At 34.7% G+C, this 9,298-nt stretch overlaps 1 protein-coding gene across 2 annotated transcripts in view; it reads right to left on the bottom strand.

Moving 5' to 3' along the window:
• The window catches only part of LOC106050410 (brain tumor protein-like), a 37,610-nt gene extending 32,148 nt beyond the window's left edge, over nucleotides 1–5,462 (bottom strand). For both annotated transcript variants that reach the window (XM_056037735.1, XM_056037734.1), the window contains exon 1: nucleotides 5,317–5,462. The gene's annotated coding sequence lies outside the window, so the exon portion shown is untranslated. The remainder of the gene's footprint in view (nucleotides 1–5,316) is intronic.
• Nucleotides 5,463–9,298: the final 3,836 nt, after the last annotated feature.

Here is a 9,298-nt window from a genome sequence, read left to right on the forward strand (position 1 = left end):
AGCTCTAGAAATAATGACTAATTTGACTAGATCTAGTCAATCTAGATCGTACTGATCATACTATAAATCATAGTATAGTAGATCTAGTAGACTAGATATAGAATAGATCTACATAATATTATAATATATGTATAGTAATAGATCTAGATCTAGTCATTTCTAGTAGATCTAGAATTCTAGATCATCACCATGATTCATGATCATCTATGATCTACTACGTACTAGATGATAGATCTACTACTACTACAGTACTAGTCAACTAGTCTAGGCCAGGCATGGCCCAGCCTAGATCTAATCTAGATTTACGCCTTACGGTCTAGTCTTAATTTTAATATCAAGTCTTTCTAGATTTAGATCTAGATAAAATAGATCTAGGCTTGAATTCGCCATATTATTACATTTTTATAAAATGAAAGCCAACAATGCCGTTTTTTTTTTTTTAATCGCCCGTAGGATTGGCGATTTTCATACTGAATGACAGCCAAATAGACAATTTTGTCTATTTTTCAGGAGATTTCCAGGAGAAAATTTTGTCAAAGTCTATCACTTGTTTGAAATTAAAATAAATATCAGGACTTAATCATGCTTTTCTGGTGAAAATTTCATGCAGATAACTCGAATAGTTAATAAGCTACAGCATTTTTATTGCGAAATTTTCCTTTTTCTGTCACAAATTTTTTTAAGAATCTAGATTCTAGGCAAAGTTTTCGACACTAAAATTGCTATAACTTAGAAACATAAATCAGGTATCAATAAACTCGGTTCAAAAAGCTCAATCTAAGTTTCATTACAAAATAGACTATTATTGAGTTTGAAATTTTTTATCAAAATCAAAGTACCTAGATCTAGAGTAGTTTATGCTATTCAGACACTTATAGTAGGCTATATGCCCAAATTTGAAAGTTTGACTTTCACAGCGCATTATTTTACAATGGTTTGACAAAGAAAAGAAACTGAAGTATCAAAATCTTCTTTAGTTTATGGAGAGTAAGGATTACTACTTATATTTGTACCCCTAAACTATATTTGTTATATTTTAGGTCTCTAAAAAAAAAAAAAAAAAAACAAACGAACAAATATAATATAAGATCATTAACATTCATGTCCAAAACTGAAATAAATTTTGGTAAGAAAATCGTAATTTAATTCGGACACCCTATTAGTAATAATTTTTTTTTTAAATGGAATCTAACAACTTGGCTTACGAATCTAATAAATCAGCTCCAAAAACAAAATAAATATTGCCAGGCCAATAAAAAAATATAGCCTTAACCCTAGTCTTGTTTCAGTGGCTACGGACGGTGCACCAGCAATGTTTTCAAAGAAGGTTGGTGTTGTTGGATTAATGGTATAGAAACGGTATCAGCTCAGCTTGGCAGGACCTTTGGCAGCCAGACACTGCATTCTGTACCAAGAAGCACTCTATGGCAAAAGTCAACAAATGAAGAACGTGATGGATGTTGTCGTGAAGACGGTGAACTTCATTCGTGCACGAGCTCTCAACCACAGACAGTTTGTGTCATTTCTAGCTGATTTAGAAACGGAATACTGAGGGTTGCTTTATCATATGGAAGTCAGATTGTTGAGTCCTGGGAAAGTGCTGCAGAGATTTTTTGAACTGAAAAGGGAAATAACATTGTTCATGGCAATGAAAAACGGAGACATACCTCAGCTCAGTGACCCAATGTTTTGTCGGATCTTGCTTATCTTACTGACATCACGCAACATCTCAATGCACTCAATTCACAACTACAGGGCACAAAGCAGCTGATTACTGTGATGTTTGACCGCATCAAATCATTCAGATACAAGCTGACTTTGTGGGCCACTCAGCTGGCAGATGGAAACCTGGCTCATTTGTCTTTTCTACAGAGCATTACGGTTGAACCACAGCGCCTGAAATACTACGTAGACATTCTCTGAAAGATTTTGAACACCGCTTTCAGCAATTCACTGCTCTCGAACCACAGTTTTTCCTTGTTGCCACTCCGTTCGCAGTGGAAATGAAACACGTTCCTGCAGTGTGACACTGTTCTGAAGCAAAAAATATGCTGATGTTGGTGTTCCAGATTTCTACCAGTTTCTTCCCAGAGAGAAGTTTCCAAACTTATTCTGCGCAGCTGCTAGAATTCTATCGATGTTTGGGAGTACGTAGGTTTGTGAACAGTTTTTTCCAGACTGAAGATCAAAACAGCATTACGATCAAGACTGACTGATGAGCGTCTGAGAGCAACCTTGCGGCTTGCCACTACACGCGACTGCAGGCCTAACGTCGATGGTCTGGTCTCTGCCAAACGCTCTCAGCTGAGTGGACAGAAACATGAGTGAAAGCCATCTGCAGTAGGCCTAGTAATTTTAGGTGTTTTTTTTTGGGGGGGGGGGGGGGGGGGGACTACAGTTTCAGCTTTTTAATAAGTGATAGTGACTAAACTGCCTGTGCATGTAATAAACTACACTAAACGTAATTAATAATTATAAAAACTTTATTATCGCATTTAACTGCAGTGACAGTAGTATTCGTAAAATTTAATTAAAAAACATTCTCTTTTTGTGGTGCGGCCCGCTGAATGGTTGTTACTTTCCAATGTGGCCCACATTAGGTACTTCGATAAACTGACCTAGATCCATTTTTTTTTATCTCCCAAAAAATGGCTGAAAAGCGTGTCAGCACATTTTACCCTTTTTTTAGGGGTGGTCATTCCCATCATTTCCATCAAAGTTTTAGCACATTGTATTTGATTTGAGGACTAATTATGATTACTTTTTGTAAACACAAGATATCAGAGATCACTTTTATTTACTTGAAGCCAATCTGTTAAATTTTTCTTAACAAAAGTTTATGTGAAAGTTGACATTTTTACAACTTTTTTCCTATAAAAGTTACAACAATGCTGTTTGCTACAATAATTTATCATATTATGAAATGTGTATATTTCAAATTTCATTAAATTCTCTTGGCGCACATTAAAGATATTTGATATTAAAATTAACAAAGACAAAGAAGGGTAAAATTTTCTTTTTTAAATAAAATAAAAGTGTTTATAGTTACAACAATCTCACTAATTCTATTGAATTTAGCATGTTAATATATATCTGTGTGCTAAGTTTGAACTTTGTAACTTGGCGCATTCTTTAGATATTAATTTTCAAAGTTGATGGTTAAAATCTATTTTTAGTAACAACCAACACTGTGATTTACTGGAAATGGTCAATTTCTGTCTATCCCGAGCTATTTTTAGAAGTACACATAGGAATTTTTCATTTAGATTAACTTTTATAGTGTTTGAATGCTAGATTATGGAGAGGGAATGTGTCTTTATTATAATGACTTTGTAATCTGCAAATTTTAAAGTAAAAATATATATATATTAAAATAATATTAAATATTAAAAAAATTTTTTTTTCATATTTTTCACTCAGCGAACTATTAATTTTTTTTTCCTGTGTTGTTTTTTTTTTTCAAGTAAAAAATATTTTAATAACTTCTAAAAAAATCGCAAGGATTCTTTTTTATTTTATTGTCCGATGCAAGAAATTTTTCATATACAATCTAATTTTTAAAGTTAAAGCATTTAAATTCAGGCATTTTAAAATGATTAATTGACAGTGCTCTACAAAAAGGTTAAAACTGTTTTTTTATGAAGTTTATGAAACTTATAGTCACTAAATTTTAGGAAATATTTTTCTGCACAGTGCTATTTTCATTTATAATTTATAAGAATTATCTATCTAATGCATATAGATCTAAATAGCTATTTAAATACAGTAGAATTATAATTAAACAAATAAAACACAATACAGATCTCTGATTTGTTTATTTGTGATTTTTGGGCTCATATGATGACAAAATCACATATATTTTTATTTTTTGTCAAAGGCTTTTTTAACCCAATAGCTCCTATTTCCGGTTCAAAAAACCCCTTTCAAAGTCCTAAGCAAGGAGGGATAACTCCGTATTTTAAAAATCCTAAAAAATATGTATTTTGCAAAAAATAATCAAATTGAAGATCAAATACAAATGAACAAATAATCAAATTGAAGATCAAATACAAATGAACAAACAGATAACTTTAAAAAATAGAACTATATGTCTAGTTTTAAAATATATATACGTTTAATACCACTAGATTATAAAAAACTTCAAAAATACTCATTTTCCCACGTGGGGGCTTATACACTGGGGCTATGGGCCTGTTCGTTTGAAAAATTATTTAAAAAATAAAACCTTCCCGATTTTATTAAAAATAGAATCGGTAATCTCCAAAATTATTTGTAATCACGCTTGCACCGAGACTAGAAGAAATCTTGTTTTTTAAAAGTTTAAAACAAGTCTATTGAATGGGGGGTTTTAGAAACGTTCTACAACGGTTTAGGACAAAAACGGGAAAATGTTTCCAACTGCAGAAGGAGCTAATGGGTTAAATATAATATTAATTCACTTTTTTTCAAAGATTTTATTGCTTGGTCTTATTTTTTTAATTTATTTTAACAGAATACTGGTTAATGTAAAAGAGTGTGAAGTTGCATCCCCATATCTTTAGGACTTTTAGTAATACAGTTAATTTAAGTTCAACTGTCAGTTGTTTTGGTCACAGATTTTTTTTTGTTTTACAAAGGGCAGGCTAATTTTTGGCCACTAAAAATTTAATAACTTCCCCTCACAATTAACTCAGCAATATAAAATTAGTATCCTTGAAAAGCATTTCTCAAGCTCTATCTAACTAAATAGGTTTCATTGCATTGTGATCATTTTGAAATTTTTATCGAAGTACCTACCCACATGCTGAAATGAGTTTGAGAGCACTGATCTAAATGGAAGGAAATTGGGTCAGAATTGGAAAATGGACAAGCACATTACACAGCGCGCTAGTTTTATAATAAATATTAAAATAATTATTTAATAACCACAAAAACAGCGAATGTCCGAATTCATGTTATGTCCGAATTAAATAAACTACTAAACTACTCGTCTATCTAAAATCTAAAGCTAGGATTCTAGGTCAATCGCTTTAAAAAAAAATGGTGAATTTTCGTCGATTACGTGTCTTCTAGATCTAGATACCTAGATCTAGGAGTAGATCTATTTTTATGTTACAGACTAGGTTTAGATTTAGATCAAAAATAAAGTCCGCTTGAGCAAAGGCAGTACGTGTGGCTTTAATTGGGGACAGAAAGTTGAGAAAGGTCATCATCATCATGCCGTCCAGACATAGTTTGAAACGTCAATCAAACGCGTTGCAAATGATGCAGTTATTGATTGTTACAAAGACATATCTAGAACACATCTAACTCCAAACTAGACCTAGATCTAATTACCTGGAATGTAAATGAATTAAATATGTAAAATATAAATGATTTTGCCTTCTTGTAAACGAAGGATGAACACAGAAATACTTAGAAAGGTCTTCCCGCCATCTTGAATCCTTCTACAAGAACCGTTTGCACATGCGCACTTCGATGGATTCACCAAAAATGAGATACGAAGTCACGTGCTTAGCCTAAAATTAAGTATTGAGGGGTAGGGGGTTCAACAGGTGGGACAAAAGTAGTGTATCACCAGGATTAGAATAGATCTAGGCATAATATATTAATGACTAAAATGTAATAGCTCTATGTAATTGTAAAATCTAAGGCCTAGATTTCAATCTCCATAGTTGTTGGTTTATGCTCTTTTTGCTAGATTATTATGAGAACTAAATTTACTTTTTGAGCATAGTAAGAAAATTCCTGTTCACGGAACTGCAATGAATTTCGTTTCTCTTAAACTGTTTTAACGAATGTCGATTGTAGCTACTGTGATGAAAGATTATTCTCATAATGTAAACAAATATTAATGATCCAATTATTTGTTCCGAATGAAAATTTGTATTACGTTTGTCGTAACGTTATAGCTGACATAACAATTCAACTTTGCTCGCTTAAAAAAAAAAAAAAGATGACAAATAGGCCTACATGTAGGATGCCCTGGTTTAGGGCCTATTTAGGCCTAAAGCCTACAGTGAATATTCATCGATCAGTTAATTATCTAAAAATCTTATTTTCGGGGAAAAAAAATGATTTAAGGTAAAACTGAATAGCAATAAAGGGAACCTGTACCCAGCTAACACTCCAACAGAGATTGGTATCCTGTGACAGGGCCGGCCTTAGACAAAGACAGACAAACCACGTAAGGCCTCGATTCAACGATTGGCAAGGGCCTCGCATAGGACTAAAAAAAATAGAGAAAAAAAAAAACAGCATAACTCGGATCAAATCTCAAAGCTATATTGCTCTATGTCTGCTAGACTAGCTCTAAGTTTTTACCATGACTCAAGATATATTAACGAGAGTTTAGATTTACTTGTTAGACTATCAATTTAATGCTAGAAGACCTTTTGTAAGATATATCAAGACGTTATTTCGAGTCTGGTGCATCAAAAGGCAAACTAAAGCGGGTGGCTTTAAAAGAAGCAGTCAAGGAATCGGCTGTTTTGAAGGAAAATTCATGAACACGGTTACCGAAGATGCAGAAGCAGCGATGCAAAGGAGAGTCAGCATATCGTCTTCGAAAGGAAATATCTAGGCCATGGGCGTAGCCGGGGTGTTGACCCCCCCCCCCCCCGAAATGAAATCCCCCCTCAAGGGGGGGGGGGGGAACGGTATTCAGTGACTGATTTTTTGCTTTCATTTTGTTTATTTAAGGTGAGATTTTAATACTAAATCATCACTTACCACAGCACAGCCGAGGGGGTTTTGAGTTTAAAAAAAAACTACCAGGGGGTTTTGAGATAAAAATCCCTCTACCAGGGGGTTTTGAGTTTAAAACCCCCTACCAGGGGTTTTGAGTTTAAAACTCCCTATAGGGGTTTTTGAGTTTAAACCCCCCTACCAGGGGTTTTGCAGTTAAATTCCCCTCTTCTTTAAACAAAAGTAAAAAAAAAAATGCAAACGACAATCCCCAAATTCCAAGAAAACAGCTCAGTTAGATTTTGACTTCAAAACAGCCTCCAAAAATTACGATAAACCCCCTCTCAATATAAAAAAAAGCAAATTACACACTCAACATTCTATGAGCGTAGCCAAAAGGGGTTTTGAGTTTAACCCCCCCCCCTCCTGTTGTACATATTCAATATATTAAAAAAAACAACAAATTACACACTATAAAATCTATGAGCGTAGCCAGCCAAAGGGGTTTTGAGTTTAAAACCCCCTGCCTGCGGGGTTTGAAGCTGAAAAATACCTCTTCAATATTTAAAAAAAAAAGCAAATTACGCATTCAAAATACTATGAGCGTAGCCAAAGGGGGTTTTGAGTTTAAATCCCCCTTCAGAGGGTTTTGATGCTAAAAAATACCTCTTCAGTATAAAAAAACAGCAAATTACACACTAAAATTCTTTGAGCGTTACTAAACTAATGAGGGGTTTTGAGTTTAAATCCCCCTCCTCCAGATGGCTTTTTTAAAAATTTAAAACCCCTCCAGATGGTTTTGAGTTTAAAATTCCCCTACAGAGATTTTTGAGTTGAAAATCTCTCTCTTCAATATTATTTTCAAGCAAACTACAGTCACCAAATTCTATGACCGTAGCTAAATGGGGTTTTGAATTTAAAAAAAAAAAAAAAAAAAACTCCAGAGATTTTGTAGTTTAAAACCCCTCAACAGATGATTTTGACGATAAAACTTCCCTTTTCTATATAAAATCTAAAGCTAAATACAGGCATGTAATTCCAAGAGCGTAGTCAAGAGAGGTTACAAATTTCTAACAGTGGCTGGGCTCTATTAATAAAGCGTGAATAGTCATCTGCCGAAATTGAAAAACACTAAATGTGGCTCAACAAATATGATTTTAGGAGTCAGTTATAGAGATCGGGTCTAAATCAAAGAAATCATATGCCGAACTGGGAGTCGAACCATTAGTAAGGTTGTTACAGAGCGTCGCATGAGGTTTTGCGGGACATGTTCTCTGACAAAATGAATTACGCATAATAAGAGTTGCAATGACATCCTAGTACAACTTTCACACTTTCATTGAGATCCTCAGAGAAGGTGAGAAGAGGCTTCAGACATTGCAAGTGTCAGATTTTGTGGAAACAGATTGCCGGAAAATGCGCCGAACGGCGCGAGAGAATCTAAGTCAGTAAAAATAGCACATAATAGCAAGATAATGCAATGTAGATACCTCAGAATATGCATTTTGTTGGCTTTCAATACCAGAAATAGTGCTCGCTGTGAGCTCCCCCAGACCTTATTGCTAGCAAGGGCGGGGAGTCTACAGGTTTTCCACTAATTCCAGGAAGAACCTATTCTAGGGCACAATAAACGTCTTCCGAAAGGGTCAGAATGTAATAAAGATTAATTATGTATCGAAAACATATTGATTGATTTCGATATAGTTACAGATAAGCCTCAACTTCACATATCCCTTAGTCTTTTGGACCGTTGGGGCACCACACAAGATTTATCAACCGTCTCTTTCCATTCCTCTCTGTCCTTTGCCTTGTGTTGAATTTCATTCACCGACTCATTCTTTGACGTTGTCTTCCCATCGCTTTATCTGTCTTCCTCTTCTTCCTGGAACTTTTCCCTGAAGGAAGGTCTTTGCTAGCTCTGAGAATCTTGTGATATGGCCATAGAGTTTGAGTTTACGTTTTTTGACAGTGGTTAGCGGGTCATCGGGGGGGGGGGTCCAATTGCTGTATTTGTCCTGTTTCTAATCTCTTCATTCGTAATGCGGTCTTTGTAAGTGACACCTAGGATCTTTCTGTAGTGTAGCATCTAGGCTCCATTGCTAGGATCTTCTTCTCGAGAGCTGCAATCAGCGTCCGAGATTCGCATGCATATAAGAATGTGGCCTTACGCATCAGTCTGATTTTAGTCTGATTTTAGTGTCTGTCCAGATTTTTTTGATTTAGCAAGTGCTGCTGTAGACTGTTCAATTCAGGCCAGTAGTTAAGGTTTGGTTCCTTCTTCTGAGACAATAGCTCTAAGGGGATTGATGCCCAACTTTATTCATCCTGCGGGCCATTTATATTTCCGACACTCGTGTTGCGGGCCACATGACCGATAAGGTACAAAAACAAAATGAAATTGACTTGAAACTATTTGATTAGAAACTTACATTAATGATTAGACATTGGAAGTTTTTCCTTTTTTTTACGCGTCGGAAAGTGGCTTCATTTCTCTACTTAAAATGTGAGCAACATTTTAGCTAGTTTTACCACCAACTCATTTTCTTTTCTCTTTTTCATAACTTTCCCCATCAATCCTCCAATCTCTAGAAGTAGTTAAACAATCTTTTATTAGCGGCTCATACCAAGAGTG

Source organism: Biomphalaria glabrata, chromosome 8 (assembly GCF_947242115.1).
Source record: "Biomphalaria glabrata chromosome 8, xgBioGlab47.1, whole genome shotgun sequence".
Taxonomy (NCBI): domain Eukaryota; kingdom Metazoa; phylum Mollusca; class Gastropoda; family Planorbidae; genus Biomphalaria; species Biomphalaria glabrata.